At 43.0% G+C, this 22,735-nt stretch overlaps 1 protein-coding gene and 1 non-coding gene across 2 annotated transcripts in view; one reads left to right on the forward strand and one right to left on the reverse strand.

The window, feature by feature from the left end:
• The window catches only part of LOC126295230 (uncharacterized), a 2,305,622-nt gene that overhangs the window by 184,122 nt on the left and 2,098,765 nt on the right, over positions 1-22,735 (forward strand). The gene's annotated exons all lie outside the window — the stretch shown is intronic.
• Trnat-ugu (transfer RNA threonine (anticodon UGU)) lies at positions 20,801-20,874 on the reverse strand. Its single transcript has one exon. It is a non-coding gene; the product is annotated as a tRNA-Thr (tRNA).

Consider the following 22,735-nt stretch of genomic DNA (forward strand, 5'->3'; position numbering starts at 1 on the left):
TTAATGGCCAGTAGTGTAGGTACAGCCGACAAGGGCGAGCAGAGGACAAAAAAACAAGCATGTGACGCTATTGCGAGGGGCCTTCGGAAATGATTTACAATAATATTTTTTTGTACCTCATTTATTAATGAACATGAGGCAGTGATCATGGGATCTTGCGATATATTATGCACCGATTATGGATGGCGGCTATCGTTGAAACAATCGGTTTTTGGTTGTATCGGTCTCTTTCAATGCCAATTGTAACCGGACTATTAAAGCTTCCCAAAACAATCTATGTCTAAAAGAACCGGTTTTAGGTTTTTATCCCTTTATTTTCTGTAATAATCGTAGAAATGGAACGCAGAATGAAAAATGGAGAGTATATCAGTTTCAAGACACTTAGAATCAAAATATTAAATTAAATAGGCAAATGAAAGAAAATTTAGCCCTTTCCAGTATTTTCTGATTTGCGTTAAGTAGTTGACTACAAAAAAAAATCACCAATATTTTCCTACTGGCACTCATTTTTTGAAGTTCTGCTGAAAAATCACCTTGTAACCGGTATTATACAATGGTGGAAATATTTAATTGCATCGTCTCTTACAATTAATAATTTTTTTACAATCATTGAATCACTGACCTAAATTACGTGATTTCTCTCGATTTCTATCAGAAATGAATATACACAATAATTTTTGTCAATTTCTTTCTATAAGAATGTTTGTTTTTTATAATTTAAGACTTACTTGAGAAATGAGTGTAAGTGGATATGTCAGCTAATATGTTTGCTGTTCTGAAATATGAGTACTAATGTTGAAAGAAACACTGCATATTAATGTTGTAACAAAACACTGATGGATTTTGGTGTTTGTATTGCCTCATATGAACACACTGTTGCATTTACTACTTTGTTGCTCCACCACGCGCTTTAAACTCCGTTTGGCATCATGAAAGCATTGAAAGAATTAACTCTAATGTACTCCTCACCCAGTTCACGAAACCACACACGCACATCTCCAGCAGCTCCCGTTTACTCTGTGGCTTCGTTTTGGTGACACCGTTTCCCATAACCTTCCAACTGTTCTCAATAGCACTGACAACAGTGCTGTTTCCAGGCCACTACAATACTCGAACCCCATTTTGTCGAAGGAAAGATTTTACCTGAAATGTAGAAGTACGTCATAATTAATCAAGAAAGTAATCTGCGTCGTGTTTGGTGCATACAGGGTGTTACAAAAAGGTACGGCCAAACTTTCAGGAAACATTCCTCACACACAAACAAAGAAAATATGTTATGTGGACATGTGTCCGGAAACGCCTACTTACCATGTTAGAGCTCATTTTATTACTTCTCTTCAAATCACATTAATCATGGAATGGAAACACAGCAACAGAACGTACCAGCGTGACTTCAAACACTTTGTAACAGGAAATGTTCAAAATGTCCTCCGTTAGCGATGATACACGCATCCTCCCTCCGTCGCACGGAATCCCTGATGCGCTGATGCAACCCTGGAGAATGGCATATTGTATCACAGCCGTCCACAATACGAGAACGAAGAGTCTCTACATTTGGTACCGGGGTTGCGTAGACAAGAGCTTTCGAATGCCCCCATAAATGAAAGTCAAGAGGGTTGCGGTCAGGAGAGCGTGGAGGCCACGGAATTGGTGCGCCTCTACCAATCCGTCGGTCACCGAATCTGTTTTTGAGAAGCGTACGAACACTTCGACTGAAATGTGCAGGAGCTCCATCGTGCATGCACCACATGTCGTGTCGTAGTTGTAAAGGCACATGTTCTAGCAGCACAGGTAGAGTATCCCGTATGAAATCATGATAACGTGCTCCATTGAGAGTAGGTGGAAGAACATGGGGCCCAATCGAGACATCACCAACAATGCCTGCCCCCAACGTTCACAGAAAATTTGTGTCGATGACGTGATTGCCCAACTGCGTGCGGATTATCGTCAGCCCACACGTGTGGGTTGTGAAAATTTACAATTTGATCACGTCGGAATGAAGCATCATCCGTAAAGAGAACATTTGGACTGAAATGAGGATTGACACACTGCCGGATGAACCATTCGCAGAAGTGTACCGGTGGAGGCCAATCAGCTGCTGATAGTGCCTGCACACGCTGTACACGGTACGGAAACAACTGGTTCTCCCGTAGCACTCTTCATACAGTGACGTGGTCAACGTTACCTTGTACAGCAGCAACTTCTCTGACGCCGATATTAGGGTTATCGTCAACTACACGAAGAATTGCCTCGTCCATTGCAGGTGTCCTCGTCGTTCTAGGTCTTCCCCAGTCGCGAGTCATAGGCTGGAATGTTCCGTGCTCCCTAAGACGCCGATCAATTGCTTCGAACGTCTTCCTGTCGGGACACCTCCGTTCTGGAAATCTGTCTCGATACAAACGTACCGCGCCACGGCTATTGCCCCGTGCTAATCCATACATAAAATGGGCATCTGCCAACTCCGCATTTGTCGACATTGCACTGACTGCAAAACCTCGTTCGTGATGAACACTAACCTCTTGATGCTACGTACTGACGTGTTTGATGCTAGTACTGTAGAGCAATGAGTCGCATGTCAACACAAGCACCGAAGTCATCATTACCTTCCTTCAGTTGGGCCAACTGGCGGTGAATTGATGTTTCCTGAGAGTTTGGACATACCTTTTCGAAACACCCTGTATATTACACATAGGACTCGCCTTCAAAGCTCTATGGCAAAAAGCGGACTCAGCCTGAAAAATGCAATTAGAAACATCTCCAAACTGGTATCTAATGGTTGGCATAAGCTTCCTTTCAAGGATGCTTATGTAGGCACCTGCGTTGACAGAGCCATTGATGAAGTCCAGGCTACCTACTCCGTCACAGGATATGCACCCCCACACCATCTGCCCTTGTGTGAGTTTGTATGTGTTACGCAGATGGCAAAAATTCTTCAGCTTTTCTTCGACGCACGAACACTTTTCCATCTGAGCCACCTTGGTCAAAAAGGCTTCCTTCTAGGACGACGGGCTGCGTCCAGCCTCCAGTAGTCAATTTCTTACAGTTCCACAGGTTACTGAGATGTCGCACATTTCTTCACAGTCTCGATTTAGTACAGTTGATGACAGGCAACGATCTCTGAGCGAAAGCCTTTCCAATACCCTGTCCTGTTTGGCAGTAGACGCCGTTTTCCAACCTCTTCCTGTCTCACAAACATTTCCTTTTTCCCTGTATTTTTTCAGTAACCTAGAAATCGTAGACTGATCAAATCCTTTCTTGCTATCTCTCTGGTGCTGAGACCAACAGACGAAGAAGCAAGTATAGCAGCTTTCTTTTCTGGCGTTAATTCAACTGACCTGCCCATCTTCTCACTGCAAATTCTCAACTCCAAATGGCAGTATAAACACCGGTTTCATTGTAAAACCAAACGACAGCATCAAAGAGTTCTGAATTCTTGGAAAACGAGCGTCACGAAGTCAGATTATAAAGGCAAGAATATGTCAACAAAGTTTAGCAACAATAGGACTGTATAACCTGAAGCAAACTGCTGCAAAAACAAAAAGACTAAGTAATTCGTTGTGATGAAATAAATATTTCCACCACTGTACCACTATTTGGACATTGTTCAATGAACTGTGGATGAAGCCCGACCAACAGGGAATTCCATACATTGACCGAAAATAATACTGCATTGATAATGGCTAGCTTCCAGCCGAAATCTAGATTCGCAGAATAAAGTTAAAAAAGGACGACTAATGGCTGCAATATATAATTGTGTTGTGGTCTTCAGTCCTGAGACTGGTTTGATGCACCTCTCCATCCTACTGTATCCTGTGCAAGCTTCTTCATCTCCCAGTACCTACTGCAGCCTACATCCTTCTGAATCTGCTCAGTGTATTCATCTCTTGGTCTCCCTTTACGATTTTTACCCTCCACGCTGACCTCCAATACTAAATTGGTGATCCTTTGATGCCTCAGAACATGTCCTACCAACCGATCCGTTCTTCTGGTCAAGTTGTGCCACAAACTTCTCCCCAATCCTGTTCAATACTTCCTCATTAGTTATGTGGTCTACCCATCTAATCTTCAGCATTCTTCTGTAGCACCACATTTCGAAAGCTTCTATTCTCTTCTCGTCCAAACTATTTATCGTCCATGTTTCACTTCCATACATGGCTACACTCCATACAAATACTTTCAGAAATGACTTCCTGACACTTAAATCTATACTCGATGTTAACAAATTTCTCTTCTTCAGAAACGCTTTCCTTCCCATTGCCAGTCTATGTTTTATATCCTCTCTACTTCGACCATCATCAGTTATTTTGCTCCCCAAATAGCAAAACTCCTTTACTACATTAACCATCTCATTTCCTAATCTAATTCCCTCAGCAGCACCCGACTTAATTCGACTACATTCTATTATCCTCGTTTTGCTTTTGTTGGTTTTCATCTTATATCCTCCTTTCAAGACACTGTCCATTCCATTCAACTGCTCTTCCAGGTCCTTTGCTGTCTCTGACAGAATTACAATGTCATCGGCGAACGTAAAAGTTTTTATTTCTTCTCCATGAATTTTAATGTCTACTCCGAACTTTCCTTCACTGCTTGCTCAATACACAGATTGAATAACATCGGGGAGAGCCTACAACCCTGTCTCACTCCCTTTCCAACCACTGCTTCCCTTTCATGTCCCTCGACTCTTATGACTGCCATCTGGTTTCTGTACAAACTGTAAGTAGCCTTTCGCTCCCTGTATTTTACCCCTACCACCTTCAGAATTTGAAAGGGAGTATTCCAGTCAACATAGTCAGAAGCGTTGTCTAAGTTGTTAATTTATTTGCTCGCCTCCACAAAGCGTGCGTTCTCGGTCAGTTATCCACTGTGGCGTAGTACAGTGTGTGTGTGTGTGTGTGTGTGTGTGTGTGTGTGTGTGTGGCCTTTTAGGCGATGCGGTCTTTCCGCGCCTTATCTGCCTCTGTGACCCGGCCGCGTATCGCCGCAGCTCCAGAGTAAACAGCCGGAACGCGACAAGCGGACTTTGGGTGCCTCCCGCCTGCCGATTTCGGGGAACGACGCCGGAACAAACTGCGGTTCAGACCGCCTGGTACCTGACAACACGGCGCGGTCCCAGCCACAAGGTGTGGACAAGTAGTATACATCATACATCGCGAAACCATCATTAGGCCAGGCGCAAATTGAGAGGCGTATAGCGCGACGCAGCGCAGCGCAGCGCGCGTTTTTGTAACCTCACAGGGTCAAATGGGGCCGCGGCGCAAACTGCGAGGCGACGCGACTGGGAGGCGACTCGCGTCTGCGCCAGGTCGCGCGGCGTTCTGGTTGAGGCACAGTTTCTCGCACCGCACATCGCGCTTGCCTCGCTAGCACCGTGGGAAATTTGAGGCGGGGAGCGGAAAAGTAGCCCGGCCATGTTCTCACATCGGAACGGCGCATATGAGCAGTGGTATTATTGGCCATACGATAAATTTTGCCTTACTGTGTACTAAATTTCATTGCCTTGGGTAGTGTTCCGTTTTTCGCCATTTAAACGCCCCATCTCTCTTCGTTAGTACATTATACTTTTCTGTTATTTATATCTGTATAGTTTTTTGTTTTTCTTCTGTCAAGAAAAATGCATACTTCAGTAACTGATGAGACATTGGCTGCTGGAATTGTATCATATGCCTCCGCGATGTTTTCATATCGGAAGAAGGTATAGAGAGTAGTGAATAAGGGAGCAAGGAATATTATAAAATCGTGTAATTAAGAATCAAGGTAGGAAAGTAAAAGAAGATTATCTTCTCGCTGCCTTGTACGCTGGCGTACATGCTACCAAAATTTAGAAAGGGGTAATCTCCACAGGTGTGATGCCTTTGTGCTCCTGGTAAAAATCGTCCAAGATCTGAAGCATAGAAGTGTCACCGTGATTACTCTGATATGTATGTAATGATCTAATACGACACACTGTACTACATGCATGTGAACATCACGTTTCCACTGCAAGCTATAAACAGTCGAAAAGCAGTCAGAAATAACCATGTTTTAACTGGTTCGCCGTGATGAGGAAAAGCATTTGAATTGTTGAATGCTCATTATCATCATTAATGAAGGAATTATACAACAGGCTACACAAAAAATGGCCAGTATTATTACGAAAGTAGGAATATCCTAAAAGGCTGTCTTGATTAGATGTATTTAATTTGTTGAAATGTACTGCTGACAAAGGCAGGTCTACTTTCATGACAATGTTTTTCGAACTCCAACTCACAAGGCACACATGGCTACCTTGTGCATTCCTGTTGCCCGAATTATCCTCCGCTGCTGAGAATACACCGACCATTGTGTTGTGGGACAGATAAATTGCTTATTTTACTCAATAACAACTATTTTATTCGCGATCACACATGGCCAGTTTGGCAAGCCGTAGCGGAGTAACCAGTATCTGGCTGTGCCCATCATTTCGCCTGAAGGAACGCTCGTCATTATTTTAATACTGCTCAGATCAAGAGAAGGAATGAAATCCTTTGGTAAGTTTCCATTCCAGTCGCTCAGTGTTAAAAATACGATGGGTTACAGGGATTCTACCAAAATTCCAACAGAATTGCCAATCTGTTTTTGTGTGAGTTGTTAACCTTTTCTCATTCGAAGAAGCATCACCGTTTGTGAGTAAAGGCCACATTTCTCTTGGTGACTGGTTTAATTGTACTTCGTTTGTCACAATGTAATTTGCGAAACTCACCTCACAGCAGCTATTGAGACAGACTTCCGAAACGGAGGACCTAATTAAACAAGTGATTGCCAATCACAGAGCTGAATAGCTTACGAAAAACCTGGTAGTATCAGTTTGCAGTGACATAAAAGAAGAAATTTCATGTTTATTTTCATACTAGGAAGCTTAAAAAATTACAATCACTGGAGTGAAATAAATAAAAAAAGTATAAGTAGTGACCTATCGCCATAGATAAGAAAGTTCCGTGTGTTGAATAATTGGCAAAATTTTCTCCTCCTTGTGAGCTATCATCCGCCAAACTTTCGTTTTGATGTCTCGAGCGGTTTAGGAGATACGAGAGATGTTGCGAGTATTCCATTCTCGCGGGCGTGAGGTCGGAAGTGAGCGCATTTTCTCGAGATCGGAGGCAGATAGAAATCTCCTCCCAAGTCTAAACAAAAATTCAGCGTGTGAGCTAAATTTCATACGCAGTAACATATGGTGTAATACGCACCAAACGCAAAATCATAGCGACCCCTAATTTTCGTTGCGAGCTTTTTGAGTTTTGCGTAGTGTGTCACTAAAATGTGTACATCACAGTACGAATGGTCATTAGCGAGGCGATGGGCACGAAGCTGACATATAACGCTACAACTAAGGCAAAACTCACATATTTTCAGAGAATAGTTTCCGTATAATCGTTTGAGAAAGATAAGAGGTTGCGCGCGCTTCGGTTCACTCACGGCGTACGCGTCGCAATATGCGCTGCAGCCGTGCCGCACGTGCGTGTCGCGCTCTAGTGTCGTGTCACGTCACACGTGCTGTACGCTTCTCAATTTGCGCCTAGCCTAAAGTCGCGACACTTCGCCTCTATTTTGTTGCCTACAGCGCCAGCAGCGCCCCAAGCGGCCGGTATGTTGAACTTTGAGTTCGGCGCGATCGAGAAAGCCAATACTGATCGTTTATTTTGATTTATACAATGGTTTCTACCATCGGGAGCGTTCGTAGCGCAATAAACTGCTGCAACAACACGAACAAGACACCGCAGCTGTCTCTTTTAGGTTCCCTAAGGACCCTGGGAGACATATAGCATCATGTTACTAAACTGTATCGTCAGGATTTACTAGCAAACTGTATGTGTATAAATGATGAATGTTTCGTTTTAGGAGCAGAAAATGGCTAGTTAATAGCAGACGAGAAGACCTTATGAAGAAAGACCCAGTTTACCTGTATAATAGTATTAAGTTTTGTTCGCTACATCTCGAACAAAACCAGTTCATGAACGCAGACTGTAACAAATTCGTGTGGAATGCAGTATCCACACCGTTTGACAATCCAAATACGCCACCTCAGCTGACGATGAAGAGGAAACTGCCACAAAGATTCGACAACCCGTCCAAAAGCTGTAAAGCAGTCCTATGACACTGAAGCAGCCAGTTCAGCTCTCCATGTATCAGTGCCAGATTCGTGTGAATCGTCAACACAGACCTGCTTCGACGATGAAGTGGTTAGATTAAGTGCAGCTGTTCGTGTCGTACAAAAGCGTGTGAAGTGCCAGAATGTGAAGAGGCGAAACTATCACGGGACAAGGAAAGTGCCTACAGACAGATTGTTTGAAAATTATTCAAATATGTGGTTTTTCGTGAAATGTAATGCAATCAGCTCATTATAATGTTTTCAGCATATTTCTCCCACTATTTGGCAGTTGCTTGTTCCACTTAGAATAATATAAAGCTGAAGGTCGTACTTCTGGCAACAGGCGACGATGGCAAACACAGTAGGCCTACAGAACGATAAACGAGCTGGCGTTTGCTTTTGCATGTAGAGGTACATGTCTGTGCTTCTTATGTGTGAATCTATGTGTTTATATTCTTTTGATATCAACGTGGTAAGCTGCAATTCTGTCCAATTTCACAAGTGTTTCTTCGCGAATGCGTTGTGTAGCTTGCCACTCTATTCACGTTTTTTTTCCATACTTGCGCATATTTTAGAATCATTTCTAGAAACGTAGATGCCTTCTGATACTACACAAGCTCTTGGAGGCAAGAAAATACAAAACAAACATTATGCTTACGACGCGTCTGACGTTCACTTTACCTGCCGCTTGGAGCGCTAGTGTCGCTCCATCTGCCAAACGGCAACAACTTTACAGCAGTGTCCCGACTGTAGCCCCAACTGAGGTCCGGTCGCTGCCTCCCTTCGGCAGACTCCATGTGTTTTCCAGGAGCACAAAATGCCAAAAAAAAAAAATTAAATTGCACCTCTTTTAAAGGGGGAGGGTGTTACCATGTTTCGCCCGAAAAAAAGCATATTTGTCCCGCGGTGTGTTATAGATATCAATGTCAAGTTTGATCAAAATGTTTGTTGATATTTCCTCTTCAAACTGGAATGTCGAGGAGCAAAGGCGGAAGTGCCGTCGGAACGAAACAAAATTTCTATGCAGACCTCCACGCGCGGTAATGTCAAATCTCAGCCGGCTCGTCTGAAACCAAAATTGAGTTGACGTTAGCGAAGTACCGCGTGATCAAAAAGTCAGTACAAATTTGAAAACTGAATAAATCACGGAATATTGTCCATAGAGAGGTACAAATTTACACACATGCTTGGAATGACATGGTGTTTTATTAGAACCAAAAAAATAAAACGTTAAAAAAATGTCCGACAGATGGCGCTTCGTCTGATCAGAATAGCAACAATTAGCATAACAGAGTAAGACAAAGCAAAGATCTTTACAGGAAATGCTCAATATGTCCACCATCATTCCTCAACAATAGCTGTAGTCGAGGAATAATGTAGTGAACAGCACGGTAAAGCATGTCCGGAGTTACGGTGAGGCATTGGCGTCGGATGTTGCCTTTCAGCATCCCTGGAGATGTCGGCCGATCACGATACACTTGCGTCCTCAGGTAACCCCAAAGCCAATAATCGCACGGACTGAGGTCTGGGGACCTGGGGGCCAAGCGTGACGAAAATGGCGGCTGAGCACACGATCATCACCAAATGACGCGCGCTAGAGATCTTTCACACGTCTAGCAATATGGGGTGGAGCGCCATCCTGCATAAACATCGTACGTTCCAGCAGGTGTTTATCAGCCAGGCTGGCGATGATGCGATTCTGTAACATATCGGCGTACCTCTCACCCGTCACGGTAGCAGTTACCTGCTGTGCAGCTCCATCTGTCGGATATTTTGTGAACGTTGTTTTTTTTTTTTTTTGTTCTAATAAAACCTAATGTCATTCCAAGCATGTGTGTCAATTTTTACCTCCCTATCTACATTATTCCGCGGTTTATTAAGTTGTCAAATTTATACTGACTTTTTGATCACCCGTTATGTAAGATTCTTTAGGAGTTGTACCTAGCTTAAGTTATTTGGACCATAGGAAACAAATTGGCGGCATTTGAAAAAAATACAGTGTTTTTTCATCGATTTTTCGACTTCATCGGCCAAGTAAAAATATTTATAGTTAATGGAGTGCAGTAAAGGCGGTACAACTCTTAGCCTATTTAGTTGGCTTCGTCGGAAACAAAGAATCATGCCAACCGATTCAGTAGATTCGAAGTTACCATACCGCGCGGTAAAAAAAAAAAGTCATTTCGAGAAAAACGCTTTTGAAATTTTGACTACATATAAATGCAATATGATGCAACTTACGTTCAGCCTGCTATTCCGGGTCCATAAACTGGTCCTTCCTCTTCCTCACAGAGGCCGTTCTGCTCGACCTGGACCACCCTGCGCTGCTCCTTAGCCGCTCGTACGGCCGGCGACCAGCGGTTTGTCGGCCGCTCCAATCCGGCGGTCGTCCGAATGCTCGGCGAACTGCGTCGAATAGTGGTTAACAGTTGAAGCTGCTCACTGCCAGGAAAGTCGCAATCTCCACAGTCTGCGCTCCAGAAGACTTCCAAATAACACGCGTTCAAACTATCCTGTGTTTCCTCCCAAGCACCGGTACAATAACTCGTCCTCCGAAAGAAAAAACCTGGTGCGTTGAAAAGAACGATTTCAGGCAGGTGCAATATTTTTTTTGTGTGTGTTCAAGCGCGAATAACATACATTTCCGTTCCGTATTCGGAAAAACCGTTTCAGGGGTGGATTCTAAACACTTTTATGGATCCAAAAATGCAGTTTGAAAAAATTGATTTTTTGAACCAAAAGATAGTAAACCTCCCCTTAATAACAATGGTCTTGGTTGCGTTTGATGCATTGCTGACAGTTAGGTATGGACTCTAATGAGTCCTTTTCCGTAGCAGCACGCAGCCTCCAAGCGAAAAATTAAGCGCCGACTTTTAATAGCTCGTTAGCTTCCACAAATGAACTGTGTCTCGAAATCTGACAGAAAAGCCGAAGAGCTTCTGGTCTATGTAAAGTATGGTAGCGGCAAGACACAATTAATACCTTCACCGCGCGATAGGGATGGTACTGTTTCTGATGCAAGTGTCACTAAAGCTGAGTAACTAAACACAGCCATCCGAAATTTCTTCACCAAAGAAGAAAAGATGCTAGATTTCGAATGAAGAATTGCTGCCAACATGAATAACTAGGAAATGGATATCCTAGGTGTGGCGAAGCAGCTTAAATCACTTAATACAGGCAATTCTTCCAGTCAAGATTATATACCAATTAGATTCCTCTATGCTCATGTAATAGTTCCGAACTTAACGATCGCAACACAACCGCTTGCTCGTCGAAAGATCCGCACCTAAGTTCCACACATTACTCCAAACCGAAGACAGGAAATAGAAGTAAACCCGCTGAATTACAGATCCATATCAAGATAAAAAAAAATCAACGAAGAAACCGGAATAACATTGCCGTGGGCGTGTATAGCGCAACCAATTGCCAGTTCAGTGCTGCCCCTGCTGTCTACATCTACATCTACACTCCGCAAGCCACCAGACGGTGTGTGGCGGTGGATACCTTGAGTACCTCTATCGGTTCTCCCTTCTATTCCAGTCTGTCTCTATTGCTCGTGGAAAGAAAGATTGTCGGCATGCCTCTGTGTCGACCTGGCTTGTTCTGTTCGTCTGCAGTGATTGTTTTTGTTAGGGCTGTTTTGTTCTTGGTTAGTTTTTTATGATGGCACATTTAACTGAACAAAGTGCAGCTGTGAAATTTTGTTTTCTACCCGATGAAAATACTGCTGAAACTGTTCTAATGTTTAATGTTAGTATAATACAAATAGTCCAAATAGGTACAACATCCAATACTGGATTAGATATATGGATTATACCGTGTGCCTGATAGATGAACAAAACAATGAAATTGATCAGCCACACACAGACACAAATTATGTTCATGATAAGGTACATTTTACAATAAAGAAAGAGCAAAATAGACACTTAAATTTCTTAGCCATCACCATAAAGATTCAAAACAACCAACACACATTTGCCATATACCGGAAACTGGCAACAATGGACACACTTACACATCAGACATCACAACACCCCAATTCTCAAAAGCACGCAGCACTTAGATATACATGCTCCACAGACTAAAGACAGTACAATTAGACACAGACAATTATAAAAAAGGAATGAATACTGTAATACAATGGCCACAAACAATGGATACAAAGAGAACTTAGTAACAAAGCTCAACAAGCAAATCAAGGAACAGAAAAGAACGAACACCGAAGTGTCACCATCATAAGGACAAAGTCATACACAAAACAGAAGAATAGAAATACGACAAAGTGTGAAAGAAACAGAAAGTAAAGGATGGTACACAATAACATACAACCACAAGTAAACACACAGAATATCCAATATTTTCAAAAAAGAAGGCTTAAAAATATCACACCAAAGCAACAACTAAATTCAGAAATACATTTCCAAAAACAATAGGAAAAACTAATATACCAACTGAAATGCAATAAAGTGCTTTTTTATTCCAGTCTCTCATCACAAATGAATTCTTTAGATGAAGACCGGTTTCAGTGTGTAATGACCATCTTCAGATGTTTTTTACACCATGTCCTAAAGTGATACGGCCATAATGGCATCGTCAAAACATGTAAATATAATCAGCATAGCATCGTCACACACAAAATCGTTTCATAGGTTGGCAACACTCACAAAGTGAACGAAAACAAACGAATAGGCATAAACACTGTGGCAGTGATGAATGGAAAGCAGGTAAAGTCAATTACAAATATTGCAGCGCAGGAAATAACGCAAAGTGCGAAACACTGCAGATGTGAAATGAAATTCGTGGACACCAACCACTGCTATGCAAGAGGGGACGGTGCGGACTGTGTAAGGAAACACCGTAAGTAGCTTGCAGACCAGCTTCATAAGGGAAACTCTGCCTTCACCAAAAAGAATCAAAAAATAAATGTACGAATGTGTGTAAGACGAATGGAGTATTCCAGAATTTGAAACACGAACGGCTGCTAGCATGAGTTTCTTAGAAGTAGATACCTTAGGGGTTGCGAAACAACTCATATCGCTTGATACGGGCAAGTCTTCATGTCCAGATTGTATACCGATTAGGTTCCTTTCAGATTACGCTGATACAATAGCTCCCTACTTAGCACTCCTATACAACCGCTCGCTCACCGATAGATCTGTACCTACAGATGGGAAAATTGCGCATGTCGCACCAGTGTTTAAGAAGGGTAGTAGGAGTAATCCATCGAACTACAAGACCTATATCATTTGCAGTAGGGTTTTGGAGCATATACTGTATTCAAACATTATGAATCACCTCGAAGGGAACGATCTATTGACACGTAATCAGCATGGCTTCAGAAAACATCGTTCTTGTGCAACGCAGCTAGCTCTTTATTCACACGAAGTGATGGCCGCGATCGACAGGAGATCTCAAGTTGATTCCGTATTTCTAGATTTCCGGAAAGCTTTTGACACCGTTCCTCACAAGCGACTTCTAATCAAGCTGCGGAGCTATGGGGTATCGTCTCAGTTGTGCGACTGGATTCGTGATTTGCTGTCGGGAAGGTCGCAGTTCGTAGTAATAGACGGCAAATCATCGAGTAAAACGGAAGTGATATCAGGTGTTCACCAGGGAAGCGTCCTGGGACCTCTGCTGTTCCTGATCTATATAAATGACCTGGGTGACAATCTGAGCAGTTCTCTTAGGTTGTTCGCAGATGATGCTGTAATTTACCGCTTAGTAAGGTCATCCGAAGACCAGTATCAGCTGCAAAGCGATTTAGAAAAGATTGCTGTACGGTGTGGCAGGTGGCAGTTGACGCTAAATAACGAAAAGTTTGAGATGATCCACATGAGTTCCAAAAGAAATCCGTTGGAATTCGATTACTCGATAAATAGTACAATTCTCGAGGCTGTCAATTCAACTAAGTACCTGGGTGTTAAAATTACGAACAACTTCAGTTGGAAGGACCACATAGATAATATTGACGGGAAGGCGAGCCAAAGGTTGCGTTTCATTGGCAGGACACTTGGAGCATGCAGCAAGTCCACTAAAGAGACAGCTTACACTACACTCGTTCCTCCTCTGTTAGAATATTGCTGAGCGGTGTGGGATCCTTACCAGGTGGGATTGACGGAGGACATGGAAAGGGTGCAAAAAAGGGCAGCTCGTTTTGTATTATCACGTAATGGGGGAGAGAGTCTGGAAGATATGATACACGAGTTGGGATGGAAGTCATTACAGCAAAGACGTTTTTCGTCGCGGCGAGACCTTTTTACGAACTTTCAGTCACCACCTTTCTCTTCGGAATGCGAAAATATTTTACTGAGCCCAATCTACATAGGTAGGAATGATCATCAAAATAAAATAAGAGAAATCAGAGCTCGAACAGAAAGGTTTAGGTGTTCGTTTTTCCCGCGCGCTCTTAGGGAGTGAAATGGTAGAGAGATAGTATGATTGTGGTTCGATGAACCCTCTGCCAAGCACTTAAATGTGAATTGCAGAGTAGTCATGTAGATGTAGATGTATCCAATTCACAGAATACCACTGAAGATGCTTTGTAAATAAAAGCGAAACGCGTCTGGTGTCGTTCTTTTTAATTACGTAGTAGTCAGCTCCAGACAGATAACCTGCAATAAGAGACGTTAACATCTGCTGCGGAAAATGGCCACACAAACAAACGTGCTATGTGTGATCACATGACGTTTTATTTTGTCTTTTTAAATACATGTTTCATTCTAAAATTGTTACCTTAGAATGTCATTTCATAGGAATAGTCACTCTATCTCCGTCCTACAGTTCCTCATTACGCGTCACCACATTGCCCAGTATGGTAGGCAACAGTTTGAGTACTGGTTACAGTGTGTTTTACTGAAGTGAAAAGTGCTTTTACGACCATATTCGTCAAGATATGTGTTAGTTACACTTACGTGAGCTTCACTACACCTCATCAGGATGCTGAGAAAAAGGGTTTGCCACACGAAAATGTGACAAGCTACCTGTAATAAAGAATACATAATAGTGCTCCTGTAAAACCATACAAACAGAGTGTAAAGATTAAATAAAACAGAACCCACTGATGGTGGCACAGAGGTGCTGAAACATGTTTGGGAACTTGGAAAAAGCGGTGTTTTGCGTAACTGGCGGACCTTACATCCGACAATCCTAATGTTCAGTAGAGGTTGCGGTCCCAACGTGATGGTAGCAGCAGCAGTAACAGCAGTTTCATTCGCCTGTATTTCTTTTACAATGTTATTGGACATGCCACGATATTAGAATTTAAGATCAACTAAAATAATTTACATAGAGAAAGTTAGAGATGTTGTTGTTGTTGTGGCCTTCAGTCCTGAGACTGGTTTGATGCAGCTCTCTATGCTACTCTATCCTGTGCAAGCTTCTTCATCTCCCAGTACCTACTGCAGCCTATATCCTTCTGAATCTGCTTAGTTTATTCATTTCTTGGTCTCCCTCTACGATTTTTACCCTCCTCGCTGCCCTCCAGTACTAAATTGGTGATCCCTTAATGCCTCAGAACATGTTCTACCAACCGATCCCTTCTTCTAGTTAAGTTGTGCCACAAACTTCTCTTCTCTCCAATTCTATTCAATACCTCCTCATTACTTATGTGATCTACCCATCTAATCTTCAGCATTCTTCTGTAGCACCACATTTCGAAAGCTTCTATTCTCTTCTTGTCCAAACTATTTATCGTCCATGTTTCACTTCCATACATGGCTACACTCCATACAAATACTTTCAGAAATGACTTCCTCACACTTACATCAATACTCGGTGTTAAGAAATTTCTCCTCTTCTGAAACGCTTTCCTTCCCATTGCCAGTCTACGTTTTACATCCTCTCTACTCTAACCATCATCAGTTATTTTGCTCCCCAAATAGCAAAACTCCTTTACTTCTTTAAGATTTCCTAACCTAATTTTCTCAGCAGCACCCGACTTCATTCGTCTACATTCCATTATTTTCGTTTTGCTTTTGTTGATGTTCATCTTATACCCCCCTTTCAAGACACTGTCCATTCCGTTCAACTGCTCTTCCAAGTCGTTTGCCGTTTCTGACAGAATTACAATGTCTTTGGCGAAACTCAAAGTTTTTATTTCCTCTCCATGGATGTTAATTCCTACTCCTAAGTTTTGTTTCGTTTCCTTTACTGCTTGCTCAATATACAGATTGAATAACATCGGGGACAGGCCACAACCCTGTCTCACTCCCTTCCCAACCACTGCTTACCTTTCATGCCCCTCGACTATTATAACTGCCATCTGGTCTCTGTACAAACTGTAAATAGCTATTCGCTCTCTGTATTTTGCCCCTGCCACCTTTAGAATTTCAAAAACAGTATTCCAGTCAACATTGTCAAAAGCTTTCTCTAAGTCTACAAATGCTAGAAACGTAGGTTTGCCTTTCGTTTATCTAGCTTCTAAGATAAGTCATAGGGTCAGTATTGCCTCACGTGTTCCGACATTTCTACGGAATCCAAACTGATCTTCGCCGAGGTCGGCTTCTACCAGTTTTCCCATTCGTCTGTAAAGAATTCGCGTTAGTATTTTGCAGCTGTGGCTTATTAAACTGATTGTTCGGTAATTTTTCACAACTGTCAACACCTGCTTTCTTTGGGATTGGAATTATTATATTCTTCTTGAAGTCTGAGGGTATTTCGCCTGTTTCAAACATCTTGCTCAACAGATGGTAGAATTTTGTCAGGACTGCTCTCCCAAGGCCATCAGCAGTTCTCATGGAATGTTGTCTACTCCCAGGCCCTTGTTTCGACTCAGGTCTTTCAGTGCTCTGTCAAACTCTTCACGCATTATCGTATCTCCCATTTCATGTTCATGTATCTTCTCTTCCATTTCCAAAATATTTTCCTCTAGAACATCGCCCCTGTGTAGACCTTCTATATATTCCTTCCACCTTTTTGCTTTCCCTTCTTTGCTTAGAACTAAGCTTCCATCTGAGCTCTTGATATTTTCCTGTAGGTAGTATCTATCGTACCCCCTCATGAGCTAAGCCCCTACATCCTTACATTTGTCCTCTAGCCATCCCTGCTTAGCCATTTTGCACTTCCTGTCGATCTCGTTTTTGAGACGTTTGTATTCCTTTTTGCCTACTTCACTTGCTGCAATTTTGTATGTTGGAGATGTAACTGCAGATATTGTTCTGGGTCGTTGAGTACAGTGTAGTGAACAATTTTCAGTATTCCTTTGCAGACTAAATTATAGCCGTTAGTAGCAGTTGAGTCTAAAATATCCTTTGAGAATTGAAAGTGTTACCGCAAAATCTAATACGATACGTCATAAGCGAATGAAAATAAGAAACAAGCAAAGTAGACTGCTTTTCGTGTCGTACTATCTTATCTTCTAGTTTACCTTAGAACGACTGAAATATCACTTCAAAATGGTTCAAATAGCTCTAAGCACTATGGGACTTAATATATGAGACCCCCTAGACATAGAACTACTTAAACCTAAGTAACCTAAGGACATCACACACATCCATGGTTCGCGGGTTCGATTCCCGGCGGTGTCAGGGATTTTCTCTGACTCATGATGGCTGGGTGTTGGGTGATGTCCTTAGGTTAGTTATGTTTAAGTAGTTGTAAGTTCTAGGGGACTGATGACCATAGATGTTAGGTCCCATAGTGCTCAGAGCCATTTGAACCATTTTAATACATCCATGCCCGAGGCAGGATTCGAACCTGCGACCGCAGCAGCAGCGCGGTTCCGCACTGAAGCGCCTAGAATCGCTCGGCCACAGCGGTCGGCGAAACACCGGTCCTGGCAGTTCCATGAACGCACGAAACGTTTACAGTTTGTTTAGCCGTACTATAAGAATGGAAGATTCGACGGCTGACTTACGTTCTGTATAAACCTACTACACGGTACAACAACTTCTGGGTAATGTATGAATGCAGAGTCTCGCGGCGATAACATTGAATAAAATTTTCTCGGGTTTCCAACCGCGTGAATTGGTTGAAACTACACGAGCTTTCGGGCAAGCACTCCTTGGCCATTGTCAGTGGTCAGTTTTGATGTAGCGGCGCTGCTTTCGAATGTGCCTATCAGAGATTCTCTGGATCTAATTTCGCAGTACTTTGTAAGTGACGTGGTCGAGCTATTTAGGCACACTTACGTCATCCTACTTCTTGTACATCGGCCAGTTTTACGATCAGACAGACGGTGTAGCAATGGGCAGCCCGTTGGCTCCAGCTGTTGCAAACCTCTTCATGGAGAATTTTGAGCATGTTGCCATAGATACTGCGCCATTGAAGCCTAAGTGTTTCTTTCGATACGTTGACGACACGTTCGTCATTTGCAACACGGACGCGAGAAACTAGACGAGTTTTTGGAACACCTCATTGGCATCAACAGTAATATCCAGTTCACCATGGAGGTGGAAAAAGATAGCTCATTGCACTTCCCCGACGTCCTCGTCCACCGTGAACCAAATGGCTGCCTCGGCCACAGCGTCTACAGGGAACCCAGCCACACGGAGCTGTACCTGCGCGCCACCAGCCATCATCACCCAGCACAGAAGCGCACAGTATTGCAAACATCGGTGCATCGTGCGAGAGTAATACCAGACGACGACAACCCGCCCCACGAACTGAGCCACCTACGCAAGGTTTTCAGGAACAACGGCTACAGCACTCATCAAGTGAAAGAAGTGATTTCTGGGAAATATCAGAATAAGAGCAGGAAAAGAAACATGCTGCCATTCTGTGGCTCTGTGTCGGGCAAAATTAGCCGCCTGTTGAAAAGACACAAGATCAAATCAATCTTCAGGCCTCCAACGAAAATCCGTCAGTTACTGAGACCAGTTAAAGACGCTGTAGGTCTCAGAACACGTGGAGTTTACGAAATAAAAAAATGGTTCAAATGGCTCTGAGCACTTTGGGACTTAATATCTGTGGTCATCAGCCCCCTAGAACTTAAAACTACTTAAACCTAACTAACCTAAGGACATCACACACATCTATGCCCGAGGCAGGATTCGAACCTGCGACTGTAGCAGTCCCGCGGTTTTACGAAATACCTCGTGAGTGTGGCCAGAAGTACATCGGACAAACAGTGCCCGCTGTGGAACAACGCAGGAAAGAACATGAGAGGTATTAGCGGCCACGCTGTCCAGAGAAATCTGCGTTAGCAGAGCATGCGTTAGAAAACGCTCACCACATAAAATTTGGCGATACCTCCGTCGTGTTTGGCACTAGCGGCTTCTGGGGCAGCTTAATACGGGAAGCTATTGAAATAAAAATTATCACAAGCACCCTGAATAGAGACGGTGGCTTACAGCTCAGCGCTGCGTGCGATCCAGCTGTCGCGCGTCTTTTTTTTCCGACCTCATTTTGTTCTATATTGTTCGTTGCCGGCACGGTAGCTCAGCGTCCTCGGTCAGAGAGTTTAGCTACCTTCTGTAATAAAAAAAACTGAGCGAACGGATCAACGAACAACCTGAACGAGTGTTATCGGACGTCCGCTACGCGGTTGAAGAGGGCACGTCGAACACCGACTCAAAACACGCCCATATATAGCAATGTCACGTGCACCAGTGACGTCACAGCCGACAGTTAGCGTATATAAGGGCGCGCCAACAGCCCACTGGCAGTGATAACACTTGACAATGGCCAAGGAGTGCTTGGCCGAAAGCTCGTGTAGTTTCAACCAATTGACGCGGTTGGAAACCCGAGAATATTTTATTCAGCTTCTGGGTAGTTTGGACAAGCAATAGTTTGCTGTGAAGCCTAAGCCTGGAGGATTTCGTTCTCGCAACGTGATGTGTGCCTTGCACGTTATACATTTCACGAGTCGATAAATAGCACAGAAAACGGTAAGAACATTAATAGTCCTATGAAACAGTCCGTAATTCACATCAAAATCCTGGTCGCTGTCTTAGCACAGCCACTGACTCCTTTCAAACTTCTCTGAATCTCCTGTCTATTGTTGTTGTTTAGACGCTTCGATGTCACACTGGTTCGACGCCGCGCTGGATGCCATGTTTTCGTACCTTTTCCACTCGACTACATTCATTCTTACTAGAAAGACAAAATGTATACTATACGATCATGAGTACCCTATCAAAACTCAGTACCGCACAGACAAATCAAGATTCGAAGCGAATGAATCGTCTTTCTCGTACATTTGGCGAGGGCAGGCTGAGGTATTACTGTCGTGAAACGCTGCTAACTGTATCCCCACACCACAGGCGGTATCGAGAGGGTAGGCGCTTTCGGGTCATGCGAGACGCTTCAGGACGACTTAGGAATTTCATAGAACAAATTGTTTTAGCGAACTAGTCTCTTTGCCTCCTTTTTAAAAAGGTTCAAAGCATCTTTTAAGACAATAAAAATGATTTTTTGCAAAACTGCCTTGGCGTTACACCTTACTGCTTGTTTTCCCCTGGGCAGCAGGTGTTAAAGAGTGGACGCATGGACGGAAAACCTTCAGTCTATACAGACAAGGGTATTCCACTTAGTGGTGCAGTTGCAAATGTGCAGAAAATATCAGGTACTCAATCACGTGACGTGTTTACGAAAATACTCGTAGACGCGAAGAAAGAAACAACTAACACAGCGAAATGGGTACATATTAAGGTACGTGTATATAAATATACCTGTAAATAAATAGTTACAGGAAAATAATTGAAGCGCTCAGCTTCCGACAGGTGTAGTTGCTGTACCTCGATGGGGACAGCTGAAACTGTGTGCCCCGACCGGGACTCGAACCCGGGATCTCCTGCTCACAAGGCAGACGCTCTGTCCATCTGAGCCACCGAGGACACAGGTGAATAGCGCGACTGCAGGGACTTACGCCTTTCACGCTTCCCCATCGAGCTATATCAACACCACCTGTCGGCAGCTGATGGTTTCAATTAATCATCATTTATTCTAGGAGGCTGCACGGTCATCAATGGTATCTGTTCTTTCGAGAACTGTTACTATCTTCATATATTTACAGACTTCCAGGTCTGGAATAACAAGGATGGGGCAGGCAGTCGGCCGTGGACTTACCGTGGGAACCATCCCAGCGTTCGCCAGTAGTAGTTTAGGGAAGCCACGGAACCTGAATCAGGATGGCTGGATGAAGATTGGAGCCTCCATCATCGCGAATGCAAGGCCGCTCTTTGAAAACAGTGCTACGTCATTCGGTTTACCCCTAACACATACAAACAAGTTACTTACTAATGACCTTCAGTTGTATCTAGGTGCGAAACCAAGCAATCTCAAGAAACCTATTGAAAATTTCAATACTGACCTCGATCCACTGTCAAAATGGGCACAGGACATAGGTCTAAAACTAAACCCATCTAAAACCCAAGCGGTACTTGTTGGTCACTCTAAGCTCGTTAGCCCAAAACATCGGGAATCCTTACCACCTCGTATCCTAAATGGAACAAATATTAACTTCTCTCCGTCAGCAAAGAGTTTGGGAGCAATAATAGATGAAAATCTAAATTGGACAGAGCACGTAACTGCAGTGTGCAAAAAAGCATCAGCATCCCTTCATGTCATACAAAAACATAAACTCTTCCCTTTCGATCTGAAAAAGAAATTAGTACAAACGCTTATACTCCCAATCATTGACTACAGCGATATTATCCTACAAGGCCTCTCTCAGGAAAATTCCCGACGTCTAGAACTGGTCATGAATGCCTGCGTCCGATATATCTGTGACGTTCGACTTTTTGATCACATTTCAATTGTCCTGGCTGCGTGCAGACAAACGCAGAGATTTCCATACACTCTCTCACATCTACTGCCTTATAAATGTAAACTGTCCCTCATATCTCTCCTCGTCCCTAACGCTCACGTCGGATCAACATGACAAACACACGTTCCCATCATAATAAAATCTCTCTGTTCCACTGCATCGCTCAGTCACCTTCTCCAAGTCCTTTACAGTAGCGGGAACCCGACTCTGGAATAACCTCCCTCGTTATGTTAGAGAACTTAAACATGTCCAGCTTCAAAAAACAGTTAATGACGTATCTACTTAAGCAACAGTAATGCCTTCCTCTGTACACGAATGCACTTCACCTCATTACTCCCCTCTTTCCCCCTCCTTAAATCACCATTCCCCAAAACACGCTAAACTAGTAAACATCTACTTTACACACACAGATATTATGTACATCTGCACAAACCTTCATTACTATTGCCAATCCTTCTCATGTTTGTCATTATTATTTGATTTTCTTACTGTTATTATTATTGCTTTTATCATAATGTGTATGTATAGCACCTGTTGTAAAAATACTGCCGCATTTACTTTATTAGGTCTTAGTCACTACTCTTTATTCATATTGTCACTACAGTAAGTTAATTTTCTCATTTAAACTATGGCCATGATGTAACTATGATGTGTGAAATGCTGCATGTGTGGAACACTGGTCCGATGTAAGAGAGGGCCTGATGCTCCTAATCTGATCAGGTTAAATAAATAAATAAAATGCTAATGCTACACGGTTCATTCATTTCTCAGTCCCACTCACTGCACACTCTATTCAGACATTGTATCATAATACTGCGCTATTACCAATATAGATTTTGAGCTCAGAAAATGGATAAGGTGTTAGTATTATAGATTGCACAGCTTTGGGGGTACGTTTTTCCAAAATAGAAAAAAGGAAGGAAGTAATG

Source organism: Schistocerca gregaria, chromosome 11 (assembly GCF_023897955.1).
Source record: "Schistocerca gregaria isolate iqSchGreg1 chromosome 11, iqSchGreg1.2, whole genome shotgun sequence".
Lineage (NCBI taxonomy): Eukaryota > Metazoa > Arthropoda > Insecta > Orthoptera > Acrididae > Schistocerca > Schistocerca gregaria.